This window comes from Rhinopithecus roxellana, chromosome 17 (assembly GCF_007565055.1).
Source record: "Rhinopithecus roxellana isolate Shanxi Qingling chromosome 17, ASM756505v1, whole genome shotgun sequence".
NCBI classification, from domain to species: Eukaryota; Metazoa; Chordata; class Mammalia; order Primates; family Cercopithecidae; genus Rhinopithecus; species Rhinopithecus roxellana.
Genome location: NC_044565.1, coordinates 62,878,150 through 62,905,102, shown reverse-complemented (window position 1 = coordinate 62,905,102; position 26,953 = coordinate 62,878,150). Strand labels below are relative to the sequence as shown.

Sequence of the window (26,953 nt, the reverse complement as noted above, 5' to 3'; positions counted from 1 at the left end):
ACATGCCACCATGCCTGGCTAATTTTTTGTATTTTTAGTAGAGACGGGGTATCACCGTATTGGCCAGGGTGGTCTCGATCTCCTGACCTCATGATCCACCCACCTCAGCCTCCCAAAGCTCTGGGATTACAGGTATGTTTATGTGTGTATGTATGTGTGTGCAGTTTTAGAAAATTTTATTGCATGTATAACTTTGGGGATTTTTTTGTTTGTTTTTTGAGACAGGGTCTCGCTCTGTCACCCAGGATGGAATGCTGTGGCATGATCATGGTTCACTGTAGCCTTGACCTCCCCAGTTCAAGCAATCCTCCTGCCTTAGCCTCCTGAGTAGGTAGGACTACAGGTGCATGCCACCACACCTGGCTAATTATTTTGTACTTTTTGTAGAGACAGGGTTTCACCATGTTACCCTGGCTAGTCTCAAACTCCTGGGCTCCTGGGCTCAAGACCTCTACCTCCCAAAGGTGAGCCACCAAGCCCAGCCACATGTATACCTTTGTGTAACCACCACCACAATCAAGATACAGAATTGTTCTATCACCACAAGGCTCCCACATGCTGCCTCTTTAGAACCACAAGCATTTGCCTCATGCTTCCACCTTATCCCCAACCCTTGGCAACCACTAATCTGCTCTCTACTTCTATGATTTTGTTATTTCAAGAATGTTATATGAGTGGAATAACACAGCATATAACCTGTGGAGATTGGTTTTTTTCAGTCAGCATAATTCCCTAGAGATCCATTCAAGTTCTATGTATTGATAGTTTACCCCATTGATTTGTTTGTTTAGAGACGGAGTCTCACTCTGTCGCCCAGGCTGGAGTGCAGTGATGCCATCTCAGCTCAGTGCAACCTCTGCCTCCTGGGTTCAAGTGATTCTCCCACCTCAGCCTCCCAAGTAGCTGGGACTACAGGTGCACACCAACATGCCCAGCTAATTTTTGTATTTTTAGTAGAGATGGGTTTCACCATTTTGGCCAGGCTGGTCTTGAACTCCTGACCTCAGGTGATCCACCCACCTTGGCCTCCCAAAGTGTTGGGATTACAGGTATGAGCTACCGCACCCAGCCCTGTATTTATTTTCACATGAAATATATGGTCATATCTTTTGCCCATTTTAAAATCGGATTTTTATTTTATTTTATTATTTTTTACTGTTGAGTTTTGAGAGTTCCTACATGTTCTAGACACAAGTCCTTTGTTGGATATGTGGTTTGCAAATATTTTCTCCCAATCTGTGGCTTATCTTTTAATCATCCTCACAGAAGTTACAGAGCAGAAGTTTTAAAATTTGATGTCAACTCCTTAATAACTGTAACCTAAATAGATATTTAGGGTAGTAAGTAGTCTCCTTCCGATTTGCTGTTATAGCTAGTTCTTAGGATACTAATTCTTCCTATTGTTGTGCGTAGGAGCTCTCCCTCATCCTGGTTCATTGATTCATCTCTTTTATATTTTATGAACTTTTGAAGAAGGTGTTATTTTTCCTTCATCTTAGTGCCCTGAACTGTGAGTGTCACTCTACTTTGATGTTTTACATTTTCTCTTGCTAGGGCTTAAGAAATTTTATGGATCCTGGACCAGTTTGGGGATTTCTGTGGCTTAGAGGCATAAAAAATATCCACTTTTCCAGTTTACTACAGCATAATTGGATTTACTGCACTAATTTAGATCACTCTTTGTTTTTGGCATTTGTGGTTTCCTTTTTTTTTTTTTTCTTTTTTCCTTTCTTTCTCTCAATCTTGACTATGTAATTAAATTTTTGTATTATTTTATAAAGCATTTTAGTATACTTGTAGTGAGAGTTCATTCACATTAGCGTAATATCCCATGTTGTCAAAACCAAAACAATACATGTAAGTGTTTTAATCTTGAAGAAAATCACATATAATTTTGGTACAGAGGGTGAAAACTTAAGAATTTAAAAAAATTTAAAAAGAGATAAGATAAACAGTGAAGTAAAAATGAAACATTTGACAGGGAAGCCCCTAATATTTCTTTACCCATTAAGGTACAGATTTGGATGGAAAGCACCAGATTTTCTTTGATCTTTCTGATTGTTTTTTTTCTCTGATCTCATTTCTACCGCCCTTCCCTTTAATAGACTTTTTTTCCTTTGATTTCCCAGGATATACTCAGTGTAAATTGTTCTGGCTTTCTCCTGAGCTTTGTTTTCTGAATTTTTCTCCTCATACTCTCTCATCCCCAATCCTGCGTTATATTTTTGGAGCTCTTGTTCTAACTTGACAACTAGTTTCTGATTACCCAGCCACTTCCCATACTTATCATCTAGCCAGGATAAACCAGGCTTATCTCAACAATTCTAGTGCTAATTTTATATCTTTAATCCACAAATTGCTTGCTGTTCTTAGTCCCCAACATTTTCATGCCAAAAAGTTTGTATAAAGTTAGTCTCTCTATGAGGAGAATTTTGATAAATGGAAGGAGTATGCACAATTCTCTATTGCCATCATTAAAGTGGAAGTGGAAAGGCCTTGCATTGTGAAATAAAACCATTTCTTCATTCTCACGTTTAGTTTTTTTTCAAGTCCACACACATTTCTACTTCTCTGTTTTGTGTAAACAATGGTGCTTCCTTTTTTTTCTTTAAGAGAGAAAATCCCTGTCACCCAGGCAGCCTCACCTTGAACTACCGGGCTCAAGCAATCCTCCTGCCTCATCTTCCCTAGTAACTGGGACTACAGGAAAACACACTGTGCCTGGCTATTTTTTTAATTTTTAATTTTTAGAGATTGGGGTCTCACCCTATTGCCCAGGCTGGTGCTTCTGATTGAAGTCCTCCAAAGGATTTTCATTGCATTTAGACTGAAGTTTAAATTTCTCACAGTGGCCTACAAGGACCTACATGATCTGACCTTTGCCTAGTCTTCTTACTCAACTCTGTGTCTTCCTTTCAATGGATAGATTCAGGTATTCTTTTATTTCTAGACATTTTTATTGGATAATTATAATTTTAAATATTAGTTCTGTTTTAATGTTTTTTTAATTCTTTATAAACTCCAGTTTTCCATATGTTGGATCTTCTCTGCTGATCTCTGATAGATACTACACTGAATCAATTTTACGTAAATGGATATCACTTCAACTCAAGCATATACTAAGTGCCAAGTATGCTAGACTATACCCTAGTCAGTGATTTTTTTTTTTTAAGAGATCACACATGTTTCATTTTGCTGTCTATGAGCTGATAATTATACAGAGGCAGTGTATATGGAGAAAAGAGCTTGAGGCTAGGCACGGTGCCTCATGCCTGTAATCCCAGCACTTTGGGAGGCCAGGATGAGCAGATTGTTTGAGCCCATGAGTTCAAGACCAGCTTAGGCAACATAACAAAGCCCTGTCTTTACAAAAAATATCAAAAAAGAAAATTAGCTGGGTGTGGTGGCATGCCTGTAGTCCCAGCTACTCAGGAGGCTGAGGCAGGAGGGTCACTTGAGCCTATGAGGTCAAGGCTGTAATGAACAAATATTGTGCCATTGCAGTCAAGTTTGGGTGGTAGAATGAGATGTCATCTCAAAAAAAAAGAGAGAGAGAGAAAATGGCTTGATAAAAAGTGAAGGTGTCAATAATAGAAAAGTAACTACTAAAACAGGATAAAGGCATTAGATGATATAGAATCAAACTGTGCAGCCAAAAACAGTAAGAAAGGCTGCTTATAAAATTCAGGTTTAATGGGCTCTGTGGAAGAAATCTTATCTTTTCCATTCATTTATTAATATTCACATTGATCTTTATTTTAACACTCACTGACATTATATTTATACTTCATATTTTCTTATCTTTATGCTACTTTGTGTGCTTTGAGCATTTATGCGCACCCCCCGCCATCCCAATATTCATATTTTGAAACCTAATACCCAACGTGAGGGTATTTGGAGGCAGGGTCTTTGAGAGGTGATTAGGTCATGAGGGCAGAATGAATGCTCGTGAATGGAATTCATGCCCTTATGAAAAAGGCTCCAGAGAGATTCCCACCCCTTCTGCCATGTGAGGTTACAATGAGAAGATGGCCTTTCTATGAGAAAGTGGGTTCTCATCAGGTGTAAAATCTGCTAGCACCTTTATTCTGGACTTCCAGCCTCCAGAATTATGAGCAATAAATTTCTGTTATTTATAAACCACTCAGCATATATAAACCACTCAGTATTTTGTTATAGCCTCTTGAACAGCCTAAGACACTACTGTATAAATGTTCCCCTGGCAGATAGTTGATGCTTTTTCTGTGTTCCTTCAGAATTTTGTACAGACTTCTATTACAGCACTGATCCCTTGAGCTGTAAGATAGTTTAGCTCAGTGGCCCAGAGTGGTGACTCTAAAGTCAGATAGATGGGACATAGATTCTTACTAGCCTTGTGACCTCAATCAAATTACCTGACCTACAAGCTTCATTTTCTTGATCTGTCAAATGAGGGTAAGAATAGATTGTCATAAATGCCAAATCAGACATTGCATGTAAAGTGCTTAGTACAGTGTCTGGCACATAGTAAACATCAATTCATCTTCTTCTTTTTTTTTTTTTTTAAGAGATGGGGTTTCGTCATGTTGTGCAGGCTGATCTCCATCTCCCAGGCTCAAGAAATCACCCACCGCAGCCTCCCAAAATGCTAGATTTACAGGCATGAGCCACGGTACCCAGTCAATTCATCTTTTTTTTTTTTTTTTTTTTTTTTTTGAGATGGAGTCTCGCTCTGTCTCCCAGGCTGGAGTGCAGTGGCCGGATCTCAGCTCACTGCAAGCTCTGCCTCCCGGGTTCCCGCCATTCTCCTGCCTCAGCCTCCCGAGTAGCTGGGACTACAGGCGCCCGCCACCTCGCCCCGCTAGTTTTTTGTATTTTTTAGTAGAGATGGGGTTTCACCGTGTTAGCCAGGATGGTCTCGATCTCCTGACCTCGTGATCCGCCCGTCTCGGCCTCCCAAAGTGCTGGGATTACAGGCTTGAGCCACCGCGCCCGGCGTCAATTCATCTTTATAGGCACTTGTCTGCCTTACTATATATACTACAGTCTCCATGAAGATGGGGACCATGGTTTGTTCTTTTTTTGTACTCAAGTACCTGACAGGGAGTAAGTCCTAGTGCTTGTTGGGTGAATTTGCAGCTCTGTATAATAGTCCTTTTTCTTAACCAAAGGTCATATGCCATGTTGGTTCACTATCTAGGAGACTTTTAAACAGAGAACAGAGAGCCTAGCATGTGCTCATCTGGTAAGGCGTGTACTTCGGGGTAAATAGTTATTGATACTTATAACTCTTTTTAACCAATGATCTGGAAAACCCCATTAGTCTGGCTTTCCCCAATGTTCTTGTGCCCATTAATTTTTCTGTCCACAGAGTATTTTACCATCCCCATTGAAGACATGCCTGCGGTTTTCTGGGATGACTAATTATTTTCTTTTAAATTCACCTCTAAATCTTTATTCCAGAGCATCCTGTATGCAGCTAAAGTTATTAATATTTTGCATTTGGCACCCCAAGAAATATCAGCATTCAATTATGGACCACATTCTCCTCTTTTCTCTAGTCGCTCCAATGTTGCATTTCCCATGAAGTTTATTAAGAATTTAAGGAGGGGCCGGGCGCGGTGGCTCAAGCCTGTAATCCCAGCACTTTGGGAGGCCGAGACGGGCGGATCATGAGGTCAGGAGATCGAGACCATCCTGGCTAATACGGTGAAACCCCGTCTCTACTAAAAAATACAAAAAACTAGCCGGGCGACGAGGTGGGCGCCTGTAGTCCCAGCTACTCGGGAGGCTGAGACAGGAGAATGGCGTGAACCCGGGAGGCGGAGCTTGCAGTGAGCTGAGAGCCGGCCACTGCACTCCAGCCTGGGCGGCAGAGCAAGACTCCGTCTCAAAAAAAAAAAAAAAAAAAAAAAAAAAAAAAAAAAAAAAAAAAAAAAAAAAAAAAAAAAAAAAAAAAGAATTTAAGGAGGGAGGAAAACACCCCAGCTATCTTTCCCTTTGACTGACGGCACTAATTTAAAATTTCCCTTTAAAAGTAATGTGTGGTGATATGGTTTGACTGTGTCCCCACCCAAATCTCATCGTGAATTCCCACGTGTTGTGGGAGGAACCTGGTGGGAGGTAATTGAATCATGGGGGCAAGTCTTTTCCTTGCTGTTCTCAGGATAGTGAATAAGTCTCACGAGATCTGATTGTTTTAAAAATGGGAGTTTCCCTGTACAAACTCTGTATTTGCCTGCTGCCATCCATGTAAGACGCTGACTTGCTCCTCTTTGCCTTCTGCCATAATTGTGAGGCATCCCTAGCCATGTAGAACTGTAAGTCCATAAAACCTCTTTCCTGTATAGATTACCCAGTCTCGGGCATGTCTATATTAGCAGCTTGAAAACAGACTAATACATGTGAATATATTGATATAGATATAGGTATTATTGTGGCTATACTGGAAACATATATGTAGTTTTTCATATGGATGAAAAAGTCTGGAAAAATACATCTCAACAAGTTAACAGTGGTCATGATTGGGTGGTGATATTATCAGTGTTTAGTTTTTCTTTCTACTTCTCAAAATAAGGCCTTGATGGGTTGGTTTCTTTTCTGCTTTCACTTTAGCTGTAATAATTCTCTGAGACTATTAACTGCTTTCAAAGTCTATTTTCCCATTCGTTTAGGTAATAGGACCCTTGCTTTTTAGCTGAATACAAGATGACCAGAATAAAGACTACGTTTTCCAGCCTCCCTTGAAACTAGCAAGAGTTGTGTGTCCACCTTCTGGTTAATAGGATGCAATTAGAAATGTCATGTGCAATTTGGGGAAAGTGTCCTTGAATGGAAGATGCACTCTCCTTCCTTTCTTTTCTCCTTCTTGCTGACGGGGAGGCAGATATAATGACTAGAAGTTGAGCAACCCTTTTGGACCGGAAGAATAAAAGTCACACCCTAGGGATGACAAACTGAAAAGCTGAAAGAGACCTAGGTCCATGACAATCCTGCAGACCTTGCCAAACGGCCTTAGACTTCTCATCTCTAGATGTTTTACATGAGAGCAACATATATGTTTAAGGAATGATTAATTTGGGTTTTATGTTATAGACAAATCAAATCCTAACTGATGTGAAATTAGTGTATAATTCATATTTTCCTTTGCTTCAGTAGTGAAGAATTTGTATTGTATGCTCTTCCCCAGACACACTTAACATAATTTCTGTAAGTGAACTGTCAAGCTTTAATTCTTAGGCAGTTTTAAGATTGTTAAATCTTGTAAATCTCTAGTTCAATGAAAACATTAGCATATGTTTACCAGAACACACATAAAAAATGTTCATGGCACAATCCATTTGTAATAGCAACAATTTATTAAACCACTGATAAACATGGTTAAATAAATTGTGGTACATTCCTGCTATTGAGTGTTACACAATGGTGAAAATGAATAGAGTATGATCACAACATTATTGATCAACCTTAGCAATATAGTATTGAGCCAAAAGAACAAGTCCTAGAAGACAGCATATAATACATTCAAAACAAATAAAAGTAGTATACTGTTGAGGCCCACGCAAATGTGTAATAAAATATAAAGAAGAGCAAAGTATGATAAAAACAAAATTTAAAAAAATAGTTACTACTGAGAAGAATGTTGGGAGCTGGTATGGAATGGAACAGGTAGGTTGATATATGTCATGGAGAGTTTTTGGCTTTTGGGTTGAGAGGTGGGGTTATAAGTGGTTTCTTGTATTATTATAACACATACAATGTAAATAAACGAAGTGAGGTTTATGTAAAACCAACGGGCCAGTCATAGCCCTTGATTCATGACACACTATTAACATGAATCAGAACTGTGATTAATCCAGTTTTGTGCTTCTGAAGTTCATAAAACAATCATACCACTTAGGAAGCTGCCTATTATGCAGGCCTGGTTTTATTTCTATAAACCATGCAACAAGGATGGATGTGTTTCTATTTGTGTACTCAACTGTTTCCCTAACCAGGTTTTTAAAAATAAACTTTTAATTTTAGAATACTTTTAGATTTACAGAAAAGTTGCAAAGATAGGACAGAGTTCCTGTAACACCCCCCTACCATCACCACTTCCCCGACTGTTAACACCTTGCATTACTGTAGTACATTTGTTCCCACTAATGAACCAATGTTGATACATTATCATTACCCCTAGCCAGACTTCAGGCTTCCTGAGAGCATAGTCCATGCATTTTAGCATTCCCCATTTTGCATCTAGTCAGTATTTTGCATGTGTTGAATTGATGAGGAAATAAACTTTTTAAATGACCAAATTTTCTGCAACAATAAGCTCCATACTTTATAATCATTTATAATTTGCTTTAAGCAGCTTTAGCTGCTTTGAGATAGAACCCTGAGCTAAGTTGGGTTTAATGTTCTTAAAAGTCATTGTTTCTGAATTATTTACCAGCATTCTCATTAGAATGAGCCCGGGAAGCCAAATGCTGAACTGGTTATTTTTTTTTTTCCTCCCTAAGTTTCTTTCCTAAATCAGGTCACGGAAAATAGATGCTATTTCTTTAAATAATATAACCAAGCTGATCCCTGGATTACAATTAGGTTACGTAACTTGCTTATGAGCTGCTTTTCATTAAAACTTGCAGTGGGCAATGGGGCTTTACGTTTCAGAGCAAAGCCGGGGAGAACAATCCTGCTGAAAGCCAGAACACATGCAGTGTCATTTGCAGAGACTGCAAGAATTTCGGCACGAGATTGAGTTCAATGTAGTCGACTCCTTTTCTCTTTAAATCCTTGAAACATCCTTTGTCCTACCAAACTTGCTGGTTCCAAATACGTCTAAAATGTACATGCTGAGGGCCCACTCCGTAAGGGAAGATCGCGTGGCCGGTCCCCAGAAGACTGTGGAATGAGGAGCCCTCCAGGGAGAACATTATCAAGTTTCTGCAGAACCATAGCTCAGTTTTATTTCTTGCAGAACACACATTACTAGGAAACATTTTAAAGATGTGGACGAGGGAGGTAACAAAAACCCTAGTTCCAGCCTATAACCATATATTCACAAATAAGCATTTCATAGGTACAAAAATAAAAGTTTAAGGTGTCAGATCAGGCAGAAAACAAGAAGCATGGTGTCAAAATCCAAAGAAAAGAAGTCTGAAGAAAGTCGGGATAAGGGTTCATCAAAAAATACAAACATCTGTTCTGAAAAATGGAGAGAAAGCCAGCTTTCCCTAGAAAGGAAGTTGTTCGTTGCCGCTATACAGGATACTCACTACAGGCTGAAAGCCCTTTTTTTTTTTTTTTTTTTTTTTTTTTTTTTTTTTGAGACAGAGTCTTGCTCTTGTCACCCAGGCTGGAGTGGTGCAGTGGTTCACTACACCTCTGCCTCCCGGGTTCAAGCCGTTCTCCTGCTTCAACCTCCTGAGTAGCTGGGATTACAGGCGCACGCTGCCACATCCTGCTAATTTTTGTATTTTAGTAGAGATGGGGTTTCACCATGTTGACCAGGCTGGTCTCGAACTCCTGACCTCGTGATCCACCCACCTTGGCCTCCCAAAGTGCTGGGATGACAGGCATGAGCCACTGAGCCTGGCCTTTTTTTTTTTTTTTTTTTTTTTTTTGAGGCAGAGTCTCGTTCTTATCACCCAGGCAGTGCAATGGCGCAATCTCAGCTCATTGCAACCTCTGCCTCCCGGTTCAAGTGACTTCAGCCTCCCAAGTAGCTGGGATTATAGGCGCGCACCAACCTACTGGCTAATTTTTGTATTTTTAGTAGAGACAGGGGTTTCACCATGTTGGCCAGGCTGGTCTTGAACCCCTGAACTCAAGTGATCCGTCCGCCTCAGCCTCCCAAAGTGCTGGGATTACAGGTGTGAGCTACTGCGCCTGGCCAGGATGACAGCATTTTTGATACTCACATTAAGACTGCCTCCTAGAAGCTGATAAATGCTAGAAATAAAAGTTTTACAATTAGAGTAAGCAAAGTTGTCAGAGAATGGGACAAAACCCTCTTGACGATAAATTAATGGGGGAGAGCTCTGCTGGAGATTGAGGCAGAACAGGGCCATGGGAAGAAAGGGCAATATAATGCCGAAATTCTACCAAATACAAAATTCTTTTTTGAAATGGAATGATTGCATAGCGACAAAAATAGCAATCAGGAACAATTAAATGAACTTGGAGCCCTTCATGTACTTGAAGAAACACCTGTAATTTACTATATGAGAACAGTGAAAAGGATAATTATTTAAGTAGCTAAATTAAAGCTTGTTTCTTAACTTTTGATAAATGTGATCTCTTACAAATTCTCAAAGTAGAGAAGGATATTTTATTATACAGCTGTCTAAAATATTGGTTAAAGAGAACTTTTTTGTTTTAACTTATAGTTAACTTTTTAAAAATTATGATTAACTTTTAACTTTCAACTACCAATATTTCATATTTATAATTGACTTTTGTAAGTTTTTAAACTGAAAAATAAACTTTTAACTATCAATATGACCAATGTAAATGTGAACTATATGCTTGGATGCAAAGCAGTTCATTAATTCTAATGGTATTGCACATTAATCTTGGCTTCAACACAGTCCAAAACTTGCCTAAGCCCTGTTGGTTGCTGGGGAGTTTTTGATTCTTGTGTATGTGTCTAATTTACTAATGAACCTTGGTGTCATTTAGGGCTGAACCAAGTGCATCTGAACGGGTCTGGCCGATCCCAGGCAGCTGGGGAAGGACACCCCGGTGTACTGAGCAGAGCTGGAAGAACACCAGCGCTGGGATGAGTCAGAGGCTCTCAGAGTGTGTGGTGAGTCAGAATCAGTGCCCCCATCCCCCAAGCTGTAGCAAAAAATCAAAAAATAAAAAGGAAAAGAAAAAAAAGGAAGGTATTAAAGGACACACCACAAACCCCCTCCCCATGACCGTTGGTACCCTGAGTGTTGTGGACCTTGCCTGTTCCAAGGAGGCACAGACCAGAGGCCATAATGTAAGCAAAGGCCAGAGGTGAAACCAGCAAATCTAACTTCAACCCTAACTCTAACATGATGGACAGCAAGAAAGGGGACAGGTGGGCCAGCATCTGTCACTGGGGTGTCATCACCAGTGATGCATCTTGGGGAATCTGCAAGTGATCTTGGGAGCTGAGAATGCACCAGAATATGTGAGCTCTGGTGTCTTAGAGACTTTGGTTTAAATGTAAATCCTTCCTTTGTCATTAAGTGGGTGTTATTGGGACAAGTCTCTTAAACTCTGAGACACACATCCCTAATCTGAAGGTAATAATGTCCTTTCTCATTAGGTGGTTGGTTTGGTGGGGGTGAGGGGTACAGATTGCTAAACAGGATTTCACGGTTTCACTTAGCTCAACACTGGGCCTGACATCAAAGATGTACTCCATAAATATTTGCTGAATAAATGTCTAAGTGATGCCACCACTAGATCACCCAGCTGAGGCTGTGCTTGACACCTGGTTGACATGTTTTCCAGGACACAGTCTCTTAAGACCCTGTTGCCTATCCCCTGGAGATCAGGAGCAGAGTCTGTTTCCTAATCTGGGAATTTTCTGTGTCCTATAGAGAAAGCTTATGCAGAAAACTTACACATGGAAATATCTCAAATATTCAAAAGCACTGTTCAATAATCTACAGACATGCACAGTGTTCGTGAAAATGACTCTCCTAGCCAATACGCCGCTGGTGAAGATTAATATCTTGGTGATGAGAAACCAGAGGCTTTTGAGACTTATTTCAGTATTTGTGCTCATTTTTGGAGAACTATCATCCAGAATTCTTTTGACCAAATTTTACTGAACGCTTCTCCTCTGCAAAGTTTTGTGTTAGGTCCACCCAACAGAAAGAATGACAAGATAACATTCAGAAGCCCTAACTAAAGCCTGCAGTCTTATAGAGGTAAATGACTGCACAGATGCCTGTAGTCCAGGGGCAAGCCATGGAACAAGAAGCCTGAAGACAGAGCTGTGAGACTGTCTCATTAATTTTTGTAATTCTCACTGGATCTATTATTCTGTCACACACACAAAAAAATGATCATAATCATGATAATGATGATGAGGATGATGATGATGATAGTAATGTAATTGCAAACATCCCGAGTGCTTCCTATATGCCAAACACTGTGCTAAGGGCTCCGTGCATTCACATGTTGCTTCATTTAAGTTTTACAACTCTGTCGGGTAGCTTCTCTTTTAAACTTGATTACAGATAAGAGAATTAAGGCAAAACCTTTTTCTGGAAGATGCAGAAGACATTCATTTGCTCGTTCATCTGAGTTTCAGCATCATATAAAAATTTGGGAAACAAAAATGGAATAAAAAATGTCTTATGTTTCTAGATGATGCTAGAAAGTAGACTTTGAGGGAAAAGAAGAAAACTAACATTATTTGAATATTATGATGTGCCAAGCACCTTTACACGTATGATTTTGTTTAATCTTAATTTTGCAGGTGAAAAAAATGGAAGATTAGAGAGTTAACATAAGTTGAGCCCCCAAATGCCTGACTTTAAAGTCCGCATTCTTTCCATTCTATCATGGAATTCTGGCTCTGTCACTTACTACCCATCTCTGACTTTCTTTCTTTCTTTCTTTCTTTCTTTCTTTCTTTCTTTCTTTCTTTCTTTCTTTCTTTCTTTCTTTCGTTTTTGTTTTTGTTTTTGTTTTTGTTTTTGTTTTTCTTTCTTTCTTTCTTTCTTTCTTTCTTTCTTTCTTTCTTTCTTTCTTTCTTTCTTTCTTTCTTTCTTTCTTTCTTTTTTTCTTTCTTTCTTTTTTGAGACAGGGTCTCACTCTATGGCCCAGGCTGGAATGCAGTGGTGCAATCTCGGCTCACTGCAAATTCTGCCTCCTGGGTTCAAGAGATTCTCCTGCTTCAGCCTCCTGAGTAGCTGGGATTACAGGCACGTACCACCACTCCTAGCTAATTTTTGTATTTGTAGTAGAGATGGGGGGGGGGGGGGGCGTCTCACCATGTTGGCCAGGCTGGTCTCGAACTCCTGACCTCAAGTGATCTGCCCACCTCAGCCTCCCAAAGTGGTGGGATTACAGACGTGAGTCACCACACCTGGCCCCATCTCTGACATTTTTAAAACTTCGGTGTTGTAACAGTAAAATGGAGATTAAAAGCCTGACCACCCACCCCCAAGGATGTTTTGAGAAATCATGTGAAGTAATCGAGATATTTGACAAAAATGAAACAGGCATGGATGTTGAGAGCAAATAATCCAAATTCGAATGAAGGAGATATGAGCATAACTATGATACAAATCATTAGCATCATCATACTTGTTTGAGCAAAATGCCTGCAGCACAGAAAAGAGTTATTGCTGTTGCCTGGGTGAGCCACGGAAGAGTCTGTAGAGAAACTGACATTTGAGCTAAGCTCAAACGAGGAGGGTTTCATTAGGTTAAAAAAAGAAGAACAACAGGGAAGTTGAGGAAGGGCATTGTAAGGAGAGGCCACAGTGGAGGCAAAGGAATGGAGGTGTGAGAGCTTGTGATATGTCCAGGGCACAGTGAGTTGTAGAGAATGCCAGAGGACCATGTGCCCTGGAATTGGCAGATGATGAGTCTGGAATGACTGGACCAGATTTAGAAGGGCCTTGAATGCCACCCTAAGGTCTTTGCACTTAATTCTGTAGGCAACTGGGAGCCACCAAGGGTGATTACCCAAAGAATCCATAAGGACAAAGAGTCTGAACAGGGCCTTTTGCCATTCTGTTCTTGTGATGATCACAAAGTCCCATGTTCAGAACATCACAGTCTGTTGCCATGGAAATAGTAATGGGCCTCACTATGGGAATAAATTATCCTCATCATTATACCTTTCTTCCAAGGAACTCAAAGTGTTTGTTGTATGTGTTTTCTTTTCTTTCTTTCTTTCTTTTTTTTAAATAGCAGCACCAGATGGTGGTTAAGGGAAAGAAGAAAGCCTAAAGACTGTTGAATTAAAGGAGATTTCAAAGGAATGGAAGGAAAAACACAAGTTGAATTTTGAAAGGTTTAATCAAAACAGATGGCAGAATATCTCAGCCTGAGGGAAGGGGAAAACTGTCTCAGAAGCCATCTGATTTAGGAGCTTCTTCACCCTGGCTTCCTGGGTCCCTGTCTGCTCCCGCCTGCAGGCTGACTGTTCAGACTGGTTAATGAGGAAGGAAAGGTGTATATGTGCACACGCGTGCATGTGTGTACCAGATAATAGATATGCCAGACACGAGAATTAACATTGTTAAAATGCCCTTTTAATTAAAGTTCTATAAATACCGGTTTATTATGCATGGAATCTTTATTTTCAGATTGATTTTATTTAAATAATCCACAAAGTTTTATTATCTTCACAAAATTGTATCTGCTGTTTCCACTCTGGGGGTAGAAGAAGGAAACTATTGTTTGTGCTTATCTAATTTGCACACACTTTCCTATATCACCTTTTTATTTTTTTTTATTTATTTATTTTGAGTCAGAGTCTCACTCTGCTGGAGCACAGTGGTGCCATCATAACTGACTGCAGCCTCAAACTCCTGGGCTCAAGCAATCCTCCCGCCTCAGCCTTCTGAGTAGCTGGAACTACAGGCATGTGCCACCGTGCCCAGCTATTTTTGTTTTTTTTTTTTTTGAGACAGAGTCTCACCTCTGTTGCCCAGGCTGGAGTGCAATGGTGCAATCTTGGCTCACTGCAACCTCTACTTCACGGTTCAAGCGATTACCCTGCTTCGGCCTCCCAAGTAGATGGGACTGCAGGTGTGCGCCACCATTCCCAGCTAGTTTTTTTTTTTTTTTTTTTTTTTTGTATTTTTAGTAGAGACAGGGTTTCGTCATGTTGGCTAGGCTGGTCTCAAACTCCTGACCTCAGGTGATCCACCCGCCTCGGCCTCCCAAAGTCCCGGGATTACCAGCGTGAGCCACAGCGCCCGGCCTAATTTTTGTATATTTTGTAGAGATGGGGTTTTGTCATGTTGCCCAGGTTGTTTTTGAACTCCTGGACTCAAGCGATCCACCCACCTCAGCCTCCCAAAGTGCTGGGATTACAGGTGTGAGCCACTGTGATTGGCCCAAGTATCATCCTGTTTTAATTTATTGCTCAGGATAGAATAATCCTATTGTTATTCCTTGTTACAGAGGTAGGCCCACAGAGATTGCAAATATTGCCCACGTTATTTCTAAGTGGCAGATAAGTAGCAGAGCCCTGGTCTGAACTGTGGTCAGCTCAGGCTCTTTCCAAAACTCTGAGAGACTTCTGGACCTGACACTCCAAACTGAGAGAATCTGAGCAAGTTACTCATTCTGCCTGAGCCTCAGTTTCCTCCATAGGATGGAAAAGCAATGCCTTCTCCAGCCTCCAGCATTCTTCCTTTAGGGGCGTGGGCATGGAATGGAACTTGAGTCTGAAGAATGGTAGACACTATGTACAGTTCTGATATCCTGTGCACCTCATTTGAGACCTCTGTGCCCCTGTCTTGCCAAGCTGCTCAGGTTATTTTGAGTGGACAACTCAAGTTCTAAGGATTGAAATAGTTTTTTTTTTTCTTTTTTAATTATAAAATGCAAAAGACAGGAAGAAGTTAGGGCATTGGGGTGCTGGAGAGGTTACATTTATATAACAAGTATTTAATGAGTGTCTACTAAGTGCCTTCACTGTGTTAATTGGTGGGGATACTAAAATAAGCAAAATGCACAGGGTTCAGCTACCTTAGAGGGCTTAGAAAAAGAGCAGGCATGCAAGGGTTTCTACCTGGAAGCTGCATTTGAAATGAGGTTTTAGCCATTATCCTCCACGAAAGACAGCTTCCTAAACCGATATCTTATTCCGTCTTCAAGGAAGGAAGAAAAAGCATGTTTTTCTTAACCTGCTCTAACAATCTTAGGCATCCGTCCCCAGTCCCTGTTCTCCTCAATACAAATCATCCTTACCACATACAATGCTTTTCAGCCTCCTGAATATTTTTGGTTTAGATATGAGCCTCAAATTAGATGGATCAAAATGCTTGAGGATGAATTCTTTATCATTCTACTGTTTATGGACAGCCCGACTGCATAGAAATGCACTGCTGGCTGATAACCCAACTGTCTGGCTGCAGATTGTGGTTTTACTGTGAGTAGGAAGGGGAAGAGAGCAGGACGAGACAGCTGCTGCAAAAGAGGAGCAGAGTGAGCACACAGAACCCCAGCCCCCAGGGTTCCCGGCTCATCTGCAGCCTGATCTCAAATCCTTCCAACCTGCCACAGCTCAAAAGGGGAACACTTTTCCATAAAAAGCCATGCCTTTTGGTTTGGATGTTTCTCTAACACACGCTGTCTCTAAAGTGCTTGGTTTTCTCTGCTCACCGACTTTGATTCACCTTATACAGTTCTACGCACGACTACATTTTACTGAAGCTTAAGTGAATTTGAAAGAGTTTCTTACCCAATGTCGTTGGGTATTGGGGCTGGTGGGAACATAAAAGAATCTTTTCTGAGGAGGAGGACTGAGGTTGGAACCAGTGATGCATATCCCGAACAGGCTACAAAATGCCAGGAAGTCTTTAGAGAACTGAGAAAAAAACAAAACCAAACAGGGCTTAGAAAACCTGGAAAGGGCCGGGCGTGGTGACTCATGCCTGCAATCCCAGGACTTTGGGAAGCCAAGGTGGGCAGATGGCTTGAGCTCAGGAGTTCAAGACCAGCCTGGGCAACATGGTGAAACCTCATCTCTACTAAAAATGCAAAAATTTAGCTGCGTGTGGTGGTGTATGCCTGTGGTCCCAGTTTGGGAGGCTGAGGCAGGAGCATCACCTTGAGCCCCGGAGGTTGAGGCTGCTGTGAGCCGTAATAGCCATGACAGAATGCTCCTCCACACTCCAGCTTGAGTGACAGAGTGAGATCTCATCTCTAAAAAAAATTTAAAAAAAGAAACAAAAAGAAAACCTGGAAAGACAATGATGAGAAGCAGCAGTTGGGAGCAGAGAAGCGAAAGTGATCAGGAGAAATGCAGAAAAGACAGAGGCCATTATGAGGGTCTCCTGGATTTTTATGGTCATCCCAGGTTCATTCTAGGGCAAGAATAGATGGACTTCAGTAGAGTTGGCCATGGCCATGGAAAGGATTTTGGATTTTATTTTAGGGTTCACTGAATTGGGAGTCAAGGAGAAGGAGGACTCAAGGACGTCAAGTTGAGCAACTGATGGTGCCATTTATGGAGAGGAAGGCCAGGGTCAAGAGAATCTAAATAATTTCATTTTGCCATTGTAAATTTGAATTGTGTTTGGATGCAGGAGTCTGAAACTCAGAGAAGAGGTTTGAATTGGAGAAACGAATTTGGGAGTCGCCAACACATAGATTCTTAATGCCATAGGAATGGAGGTAATCATCCAGGAAGACAGTCCTTCTCATAACCTGTGTTTTAAAAGGGGAGAAAATTGAAGCTGGGGGAGGTCAAAAAACTTGTTAAATAGACCCATTTTGCCACCAGTGAATGATAGAACCTAGATTCAAACCAAAGGCCACAGTGGGTATAGAGTAGCTACTATTATTGCTGTTGTTGTTCTTGTTGTCATGGCTATTATTTCTTGCTGAGGTTAAGGGCTTGGCTCCATTACATTTATGTAAAACCAGCTCAGCTCCCTAAACAGCCCCCATAAAATTCCTCTGTTATGATACTCCAGTGCCCTGGGAAATCCTAAGGCTCTCCCTCCCACCTGTCATTCGAAATTGCTTGTCCTGTCCTGGAAGCTCCAGTTCCTGTTCCACTGCCCAGCACCTGGTTATTTCTGTTGCGTTTCCCAGATTCTTTGACTGGACACTTCAGTGGGACTCTCTGTGTGGCATGCGCCCAGCTTTGCCCACGGGTGCTATCTTTCCCTTGGCTCCATCAATTACAGCCCATGAGCCAGTTGTGCCTCATCTCTGAGACCACTCCTGGCTCTCAGATCCCTAAAGCAAGTATGGTTCCCTGTGTACTTGTCTGTCCAGGAGGAAAGTTCAGGCAGTATCTTGGCTCTGTCCTTCAATCTATTCTTTCCATTAAAGGCATCCTGGATATTCTTCTGAGGCCTACCTTATTTTTCCAGACTTGAGGTAATCTAATAAGATTTTTCATTCCATCGTCTTGCCTCTTCTGAGCCTTTTCTTGCTTTTCTCTTCCATTCTTCCCTTATAGTCTTTAATGCTTTTCAAAAAACCTATTTTACCTCCTTCTTGTTTTAAGGTGTTCTTGTTTTTTTTTTCTTTTTTTTTTCCTTTTTTTTTTTTTGAAGACCTTTCACAATTTCATTCCTAGGTATTGCTTCTCCCACACCGTGCCTGATTATTCCTAGCTTCAACATTAAAAAAATAATAATTTAATCTTCATTGTTACCTTTTTTTTTTTTTTGAGACAGAGTTCACTCTGTTGTTCAGGCTGGAGTGTGGTGGTACTATCTCAGTTCACTGCAGCTTCCACCTCTGCCTCCTGGGTTGAAGCAATTCTCCTGCCTCAGCCTCCCCAGTAGCTGGGACCACAGGCATGCACCACCTTGCCTGGCTAATTTTTGTATTTTTAGTAGAGATGGGGTTTCACCATTTTGGCCAGGCTGGTCTCAGACTCCTGGCCTCACATGATCTGGCCGCCTTGGCCTCCCAAAGTGGTAGGATTACAGGTGTGAGCCACCACACCTGGCTACCATTACCATTTGACATTGGACGATTCTACCTTGCTCTGGGGTATCTTATCAAAATTCATGAGCATTGTTTGGGAGAAGGCTAGGAATTTAATCCTCCATTTTTCCTCCATTGCTAAGAGACCTTCGGGTAGAATGCATCTATTGGTTGTTGATGGTCAACATTCATTCAGATTGTTCAGTAGCCATGCTGACCAGCTATTTAATATTTTTAAGATTCTCTCCCTTCAAATATCAACATTTCTACAATAGAGGCATACAGAGACTGACAGCTTTTTTTTTTTTTTGAGACAGAGTCTTGCTCTGTAGCCCAGGCTGGAGTGCAGTGGCGCAATCTCGGCTCACTGCAACCTCCACCGCCTGGGTTCACGCCATTCTCCTGCCTCAGCCTCCCGAGTAGCTGGGACTTCAGGCGCCCGCCACCAGGCCCAGCTAATTTTTTGTATTTTTAGTAAAGACGGGGTTTCAACGTGTTAGCCAGGATGGTCTCAATCTCCTAACTTCATGATCCACCCGCCTCGGCCTCCCAAAGTGCTGGGATTACAGGTGTGAGCCACCGCGTCCGGCCAAGAATGACAACCTTTTAACTTGAATAACCAGCCTGAGAATTCACAGAACCTAAATATCAGTTTGTAAGATTTTAGGGGGCCCACTGACCTCTACATTCTTTCTGGAAATAATATGAAGAAATAAGGTCAGCAAAAACTCAAAACAGAAGGTTTACAGGGCTTCCCTGCCGAGAATTGATGCTACTGTTATCATTGAAAAGGTGAGGGTTCCCTGTGCCCCCATCCAGTAATTCTCAGCCAGGGACACTCTTGACTCTTAGGGGAAATACAAGAATTCCCAGGTGCAGGGGAGGGGATAGTTTGAAAAACATACATTCTAGGATTGAGCATGTTTTTTCAAAGTATTTTATATATATTATATAGATACATATTTCTGTTTTTTAACTCCATCTTAAAAATATATATATATATGTGTGTGTATCTGTATGTATTTTTTTCTAAGACGGAGCCTTGCTCTGTCGCCCAGGTTGGAGTATAGTGGTGCGATCTCAGCTCACTGCAACCTCCGCCTCCTGGGTTCAAGCAATTCTCCTGCCTCAGCCTCCTGAGTAGCTGGGATTACAGGTGTCCACCACAATGTCCAGCTAACTTTTGTATTTTCAATGGAGACAGAGTTTCACCATGTTGGCCAGGCTGGTCTCGAACTCCTGACCTTAAGTGATTCACCTGCCTCGGCCTCCCAAAGGGCTGGGATTATAGGCGTGAGCCACTGTGTTCAGACTAGAATATATTTTTTAATATTTGAAAAATAAATGAGGCATTTTGTTTTCATCATGTGAATTAAAGAAAGTAAAACTGAGCCTGGGCAACAAAGTGAGACTCTGTTTCTGCAAAAAATTGGAAACAAAAACGCTAGTCAGGGCAGGGTGCAGTGGCTCATGCCTGTGATCCCAGCACTTTGGGAGGCTGAGGCAGGTGGATCACTTAAGCTCAGGAGTTTGAGACCAGCCTGGCCAACAGGCCAGTAGATGGTGTAACCCCATCTCTACTAAAAATACAAAAATTAGCCGGGCATGGTGGCATGCACCTGTAATCCCAGCTACTCAGGAGACTGAGGCAGAAGAATTGCTTGAACCCAGGAGGCCAAGGTTGCAGGGAGCCGAGATTGTGCCACTGCACTCCAGCCTGGGCGACAGAGTGAGACTCCCCCTCAAAAAAAAAAAAAAGTTAGTTGGGCATGCTGTCATGTACCTGCAGTCCCAGCTACTGGGGAGGCTGAGATGAGAGGATCAACTGAGCCCGGGAGATCGAGGCTGCAATGAGCTATAAGCAAGCCCCTGCACTCCAGCCTGAGTGACATAGCAAGACTCTATCTCAAAAAAGAAAAAAAGTAAAACTGGACATATGCAGAAAATAAAATAATCTCAATAGAGAGGCCAGGGAGAGGGAAATGTTTTTCTAACTTTTTTGTTGTGAACCACAGTAGGAAATACATTTTACATCTTAACTCAGTACACATTGTGTGTGTGTATGCGTGTGTGTGTGTGTGTGTGTGTAATTACAACAACCAAAACATCTGTTTTTTAAAACAGTACATACTATTCTTTTTAAAAAATGCTGGTCATGACCATTCAAATTGATTTCATGACCTACAGTTTGAAACTCATTGCCCTGAGGTGATAGGTGATAGTGTCAGAATCTTGGGAGAGGGTAAGATTTTTAAATTTATCAAAAAAGAAGCATTTTTAAGAGTTGACCATGTCCTTAAGAGTGCAGACTTACTTTTCTTTTTATTTTCTTTAGGGTCTCTTTTATTCCTACTTACATGGACAATGAGTGAGATTGCAAAGCCAATTTACTACAGCATGTGGAAATCTTAGATGATATACTACACGAAGTTGGTAAATCGCAGGTACATGGTTCCATTGTTTAAACTTAAATTAATCTAACAACATATTAAAAGCTTGTTTAATAAATAGTTTATCATGTGGTTTTTAGTTCTATCAGGTCAATTTTACCCCCCATTCTAAATGCAGGTCCAGTTCTTAGCTCACCTGGCTCACAGGAAAGCAAAGTCCTATTTTCCCTACATACTTGAGACCTCATCCTCCCATACAGGATGGGTCACATTCCACTCAGTCTCTTGAAATCCCAAGCAGTGATATTCTCTTTTCACCTCCACCCACCCATCCAAGAGAAGCAACTGGCTTCTCTTGCTGGTCTTCTACTTAAACTACTTTTAAAGTAAAGCCCTTTCTAAGAGTGATTTTCTAATCTTTTCTCCTAGATCCTGATCTCACAGCTCCTATATTCTGCTTCTTTCTACAGATCCATTTCCTGTCTATTGGCAGCTTCCTCTGCATTATCATTGTTTCTTGTCTCTTGAACTTTGGTTGGCAACTTGTAATCCTTTCGATTTCAGCCACCACTGCTTTGTTTTTTCCTTAGTCCTAAGCCCTGAGAGGGGGAAAGCGACTTGCTTAGCTCACCTTTTTTGCACCAGATGGCCCCAGGTCAGGGGCCCTGTCTTTTTTCAGTCATTCATTTTTTGGTTACCTTTGGAGGGAGATGTGGTATAGCAGCTCCAGGGGACTTACTCAAGGAGAGGTAGTTGGGAGAGAAGGTAGAAAATCGGTTATCTCCAGTTGAACTTAAGGTTCAACATCATCTTTATTTTGATCTACAGAGTCCTAGTAGATGACAATACAGGTCTATAAACAAGTGATAAATTGTGCAATCAACCAATTCATCCATTTCACAAATGGGAGTGATTGTTTGCTTTATGAAGTGAACTCTTACTTTATATGAGGAACCATCATGGGATTCCTTCAAACAGCAGATTCTCTTTTCATATATACAAAATGATTTATTTTACAAAGGGTGATTACCTGTGGCTTTCTATCAGGAAAAGGAAATGCGGTTTCTTCCATCACAATCATATGCCTTACAGTTTTGATACAATACTCAGTCCAGTTCATTGATTTCCATTCTTAAGTATATAAAAATCTTTTTTTCCCCGTTGTTTATTTATAGTTGCATCCCATGGACAAATATCCTTTACTCAGCATCTTCTTTTAGTTTCTTACTTTTATCCTTGCTTTCTTTTCCTTTTTTCTGTTTACTCCTACATTAGTCCTCTCTCCCATTTTAGTCAAATTTGCTTCTGCTATTTTTGTGCATTTCATAGGTGGACATTCAAGGAGACTGATGAATGAAGCTCCAGTCAAAGGTCTGTAGCATTAAGGCAGCCACATCCAGGGTCTCATAGGAGAGAAATACCAGTAATGCTATTGCTCAGGTGTGCTGCGTATGCTTATTCTACTATGCAAGTGATTATACGACTCAGTTCCACAGTTGACCTTAAATCCCAAATCAGCTCAGTAAATTAGAAGACTTGGCCTCTTTTTTTTTTAAACTTTTATTTTAGGTTCAGGGGACATGTGCAGGTTTGTTATATAGGTAAACTTGTGTTATGGGGGTTTGTTGTATTTTGTCAGGTACTAAACCTAGTACCCAATAGTTACTTTCTGATCCTCTCTCTTCCCACCCTCCACCCTCAAGTAGGCACAAGTGTCAGTTGTTTCCCTCTTTCTATCCATGTGTTCTCATCATTTAGCTCCCACTTCTAAGTAAGAACATGTGCTATTTGGTTTCCTGTTCCTGCGTTAGTTTGCTAAGGATAATGGCTTCCAGCTCCATCCATGTTCCCACAAAGGATGTGATCTTGTTCTTTTTATGGCTGCATAGTATTTCATGGGATGTTTATACCCTGTTAGTGGGAGTGTAGCTCAATCGTTGTGGAACGCAGTGTGGCAATTCCTCAAAGAGCTAAAAACAGAACTACCATTCAATCCCATTACTGGGTATATACCCAAAGGCATACAAATTATTCTACCATAAAGATACATGCACGTTTATGTTCATTACAGCACTATTCACAATAGCAAAGACATGGAGTCAACCTAAATGCCCATCAATGGCAGATTAGACTTGGCCTCTTATGGGAACATATTTTGTTGTTGTTGTTCGATATAATGGCCCTGACTCATTAACTCCTTAGGTCATTCCCCACATTAGCTAGTTTTCTGTTATCTTCACTTTGATGTTAAGCCAACATCTTATCATATTTAAAATTGAATTTCTCATATTCTTAGTCAAATTATATTCCCTTTCCAGCTTCCCTACTGATAATAATGATGATGAACATTACTCCTTTTCACTTGTCCAGCACATTGCAGCTTTCTTGCACATCATCTTATTTGTGCCTTACAAAACCACTATGTGGTGAGTAGAGGCACTTTACAAATGGGAAGAGTGGGCTAAGAGGGGTTAAGTCACTTGTTCAAAGTGGTAGGGACAGGTCTTCTCACTCTCGGTCCTATGCTTTAAGCTCAGAGGCACTACCCTGCTCCTCAAGCTAACAGTCTTATGGTTCTTTCTGTTCCTTTTTCTCTTGCATGTCCCATGTCTAACCCATCAAAAACTTATCCTAATTTTTTCTTCTACAATGTCTCCTACTTGCCATTATCAAAGCAGTTAAACAACTGCCTTCTTGGTCCAGGCCCTCATCTGCTCATTTGTGAGTCACTGTAAGCATCTCCTGTTTTCCACATTTCTATTCTTTTCTGCTCTAATTCATCCAAAAGACATTTGTTAGAATACTGTTTATTTTGCATATTTTCTCTCTTTCATATCTTCTTCCCTTTTTTGCCATGTGCATTTTGAGGTATAATTCTGGCTTCCTGTCAGACTGGAATGAAGGGTCCACATAGCAGTTGTTGGGACAGCTAGTAATGACCTTAGTAATTCCACGCCTCACTTGAATAGTAAATATCTGTGGATAATTGGAAAAATAATGTGTGAAGATGCTGCTTTCATGGTGTCACTCCCTTGTGGCCCGCATCAGCTTTCTATTTCCTGTTTTGGAAAATGCAAACCCTGCAGGTCCTATATCCAAGACTGTCTATTAACTGAATTTGCAGACCCTGCCCTAAGTATCAAGGTAATGTAGTATTCATGCCATCTGTCCCAAATTCAAAGGTGCTTGTAGCCAGGGGGCTCCCTTCAGGGGAATAAATGATGTATAGCTACACATTTTGGTGATGCCAGAAGTAGCCCAAATAATATGAAAAGAAGCAACAAGTACTGTGTTCCTCTTTCTCTTTGATGTCACCAACAACTCTGGTATTTTACCTACTTTATCTAATTGAATGCCAACATCAACCCTGCAAAGCAGAAAACACAGGGGTGGGTGCAGGGAATCCCAGCTGGGCCGACAAACCTAGGTTCAACCCAGAGTTCTGACAGATCTATAAATGTCTGGAAGTCTGGTGGGAAGGGATCTGTTTGCTTGAAGAATCAAGGAAGTCCAGAGAAAGAGCTCATTCTAAGGACAATGGGGCAAATTTGGGTGAAAGTGGGAGGGATGTCATTAATATTGTAAGCTGCTTGTCACTAACATTATATGCTGTCTCTGCTCTGGGGATTTCTGCCTTAGTCTAGTAAGATTGAATAAAAGAACAGAAGCAAACAAACAAAGCCACTGCACTTGAAAGCTATTAAGGCAAGATAGTATGACCTGAAGCACCCTTGCTGGGCAGTGTACATGGCAGAGTCATGGGGTTCTGAAAGGAACCAAGAGCATGTAGTGATCTGGGAGCAGGAAGGCATTGGGAACCTGCAGCCTCAGACTAAGCCTTCACCATCTGGCCACAGACTTCACTCCAGGGTGCCAGAGGCAGAAAATAGGGAAATGCAGACTCTGTTGGCTGCTTGGACAAATACAGTGCTTTAAGAATACATTTTAAAAAAGAAGAAGAGGCCAGGTGTGGTGGCTCACGCCTATAATCCCAGCACTTTGGGAGGCCGAGGCAGGCGGATCATAAGGTCAGGAGATTGAGACCATCCTGGCCAGCATGGTGAAACCCCATCTCTACTAAAAATACAAAAAAATTAGCTGGGTATGGTGGCATGCACCTGTAATCCCAGCTACTTGGGAGGCTGAGGCAGGAGAATCTCTTGAACCTGGGAGGTGGAGATTGCAGTGAGTCGAGATTGCACCATTGCACTCCAGCCCGGCAACAGAGTGAGACTACCTATCAAAAAAAAAAAAAAAAGAATACATATGAGAGAACACTGTCTCCATGTTACATGTCCCCTCCTCACTCCCAGAGTAATGTGGGAGGAAATCAGAGGCCTATTTCACAAATATTAGTGAGGAAGCAGGACCAGGGAAATGGTAACTATTTAAAAAAATGTTTTTTAAATAATAGAGACAGGTTCTTGCTATGTTGCCCAGGCTGGTCTTGAACTCCTGGGCTCAAGCAATCCTCCTGCCTCAGCCTCCCAAATTTCTGGGATTACAAGCATGAACCACTGAGCCCAGCCACTATTATTATTTTTGTCAGCATAATTTCAGCTACTACCTACTCTCACATCTGATTAGTATGGCCTGGGAAGCAGGTCACAAATAAATTTTCATCTCCGTTATACATGACAAACTGAGGCTTGAGAAATTTAAGTAACTTGTCTAAATTAATACAATAACGAAGTGGCAGAGCTCAGGTTAAGAGTCCAGTCTTTTTGGTTTCAAAGCCCGTGTTCTTCCCACTACATTATTTATTCAACAAACATTTATTGAATGCCCACTATGAGTCACTCACAAGAGGGGATAAGGAACAAAAATGTCCCTACCCACATGAACCTTCCATCCAGTGGCAGAGACAGCTAGCAGTTCACCAAAATTTGTAGTCTCCTCTTCTTCCTGCACTCATAGCTAGACTACATTTCCCAGCTTCCCTTGCAGTTAGGTCTCTAGCCAGTCGAACATGAGTGGAAATGAGTGACACTTCTAGGCCTGGCCCACAAGAACCTCCCTCCCATGTTTCTATATACCGAGAGGACGTGCAACCTTGGAAGTCAAGTGTGGAAAATGGTAGAGCTGCCTCCACTGATGAGGAACCTGTGACTTGGCCTGTTACATGATCAATAACTCAATTTATATTGTGGTTGAGACATCATAAATTTAGGAGTTTTTTTTTTTTTTTTTTTTTTGAGATGGAGTTTCGCTCTTGTTGCCCAGGCTGGAGTGCGATGGTGCAATCTCGGCTCACCGCAACCTCCCAGGTTCAAGTGATTCTCCTGCCTCAGCCTCCCTAGTAGCCGGGTTTACAGGGATGCACCACCATGCCCAGCTAATTTTGTATTTTTAGTAGAGACAGGGTTTCTCCATGTTGGTCAGGCTGGTCTTGAACTCCAAACCTCAGGCGATCTGCCCATCTCGACCTCCCAAAGGGAGGATCCCAAAGGCTGGGATTACAGGCGTGAGCCACTGTGCCCAGCCAGGAGTTTATTTTTTATAGTATTAGCTACATCTTGATTAAAACATACTTCTAAAATAGATCAGTATACCAAAAAGACACATGTGCTTGTATGTAGGTTGCCACATTTCATACATAGTAAAGGCATGGGATCAACCTAGGGGCCCATCAATGGTGGGTTGGATAAAAAAAAATGTGGTAGAGATACACCATGGAATACTATGCAGCCATAAAAAAGAATGAGCTCATGTCCTTTGCAGCAGCATAGATGGAGCTGGTGGCCATAATCCTAAACAAATTAATGCAGGAAAAGGAAACCAAATACTGTATCTTCTCACTTACAAGTGGGAGCTAAACATTGAGCACACACAGACATAAACATTGGAGCAACAGACACTGCAGGCTACTAAAGGGGGAGGAGAGACAGTGGGGCATGGGTTGAAAAACTACCCACTGGGTACTATGCTCCTATCTGGGTGCAATATACCCACGTAACAAACCTGTACATGTACCCCAC

General features: G+C 41.3%; 1 long non-coding RNA gene across 1 annotated transcript; it reads left to right on the top strand.

The window, feature by feature from the left end:
- Positions 1–2,720: 2,720 nt before the first annotated feature.
- On the top strand, positions 2,721–14,236 carry LOC115894337. Its single transcript, XR_004054446.1, has 3 exons — positions 2,721–2,932; positions 10,645–10,771; positions 13,873–14,236. It is a non-coding gene; the product is annotated as an uncharacterized LOC115894337 (long non-coding RNA).
- Positions 14,237–26,953: the final 12,717 nt, after the last annotated feature.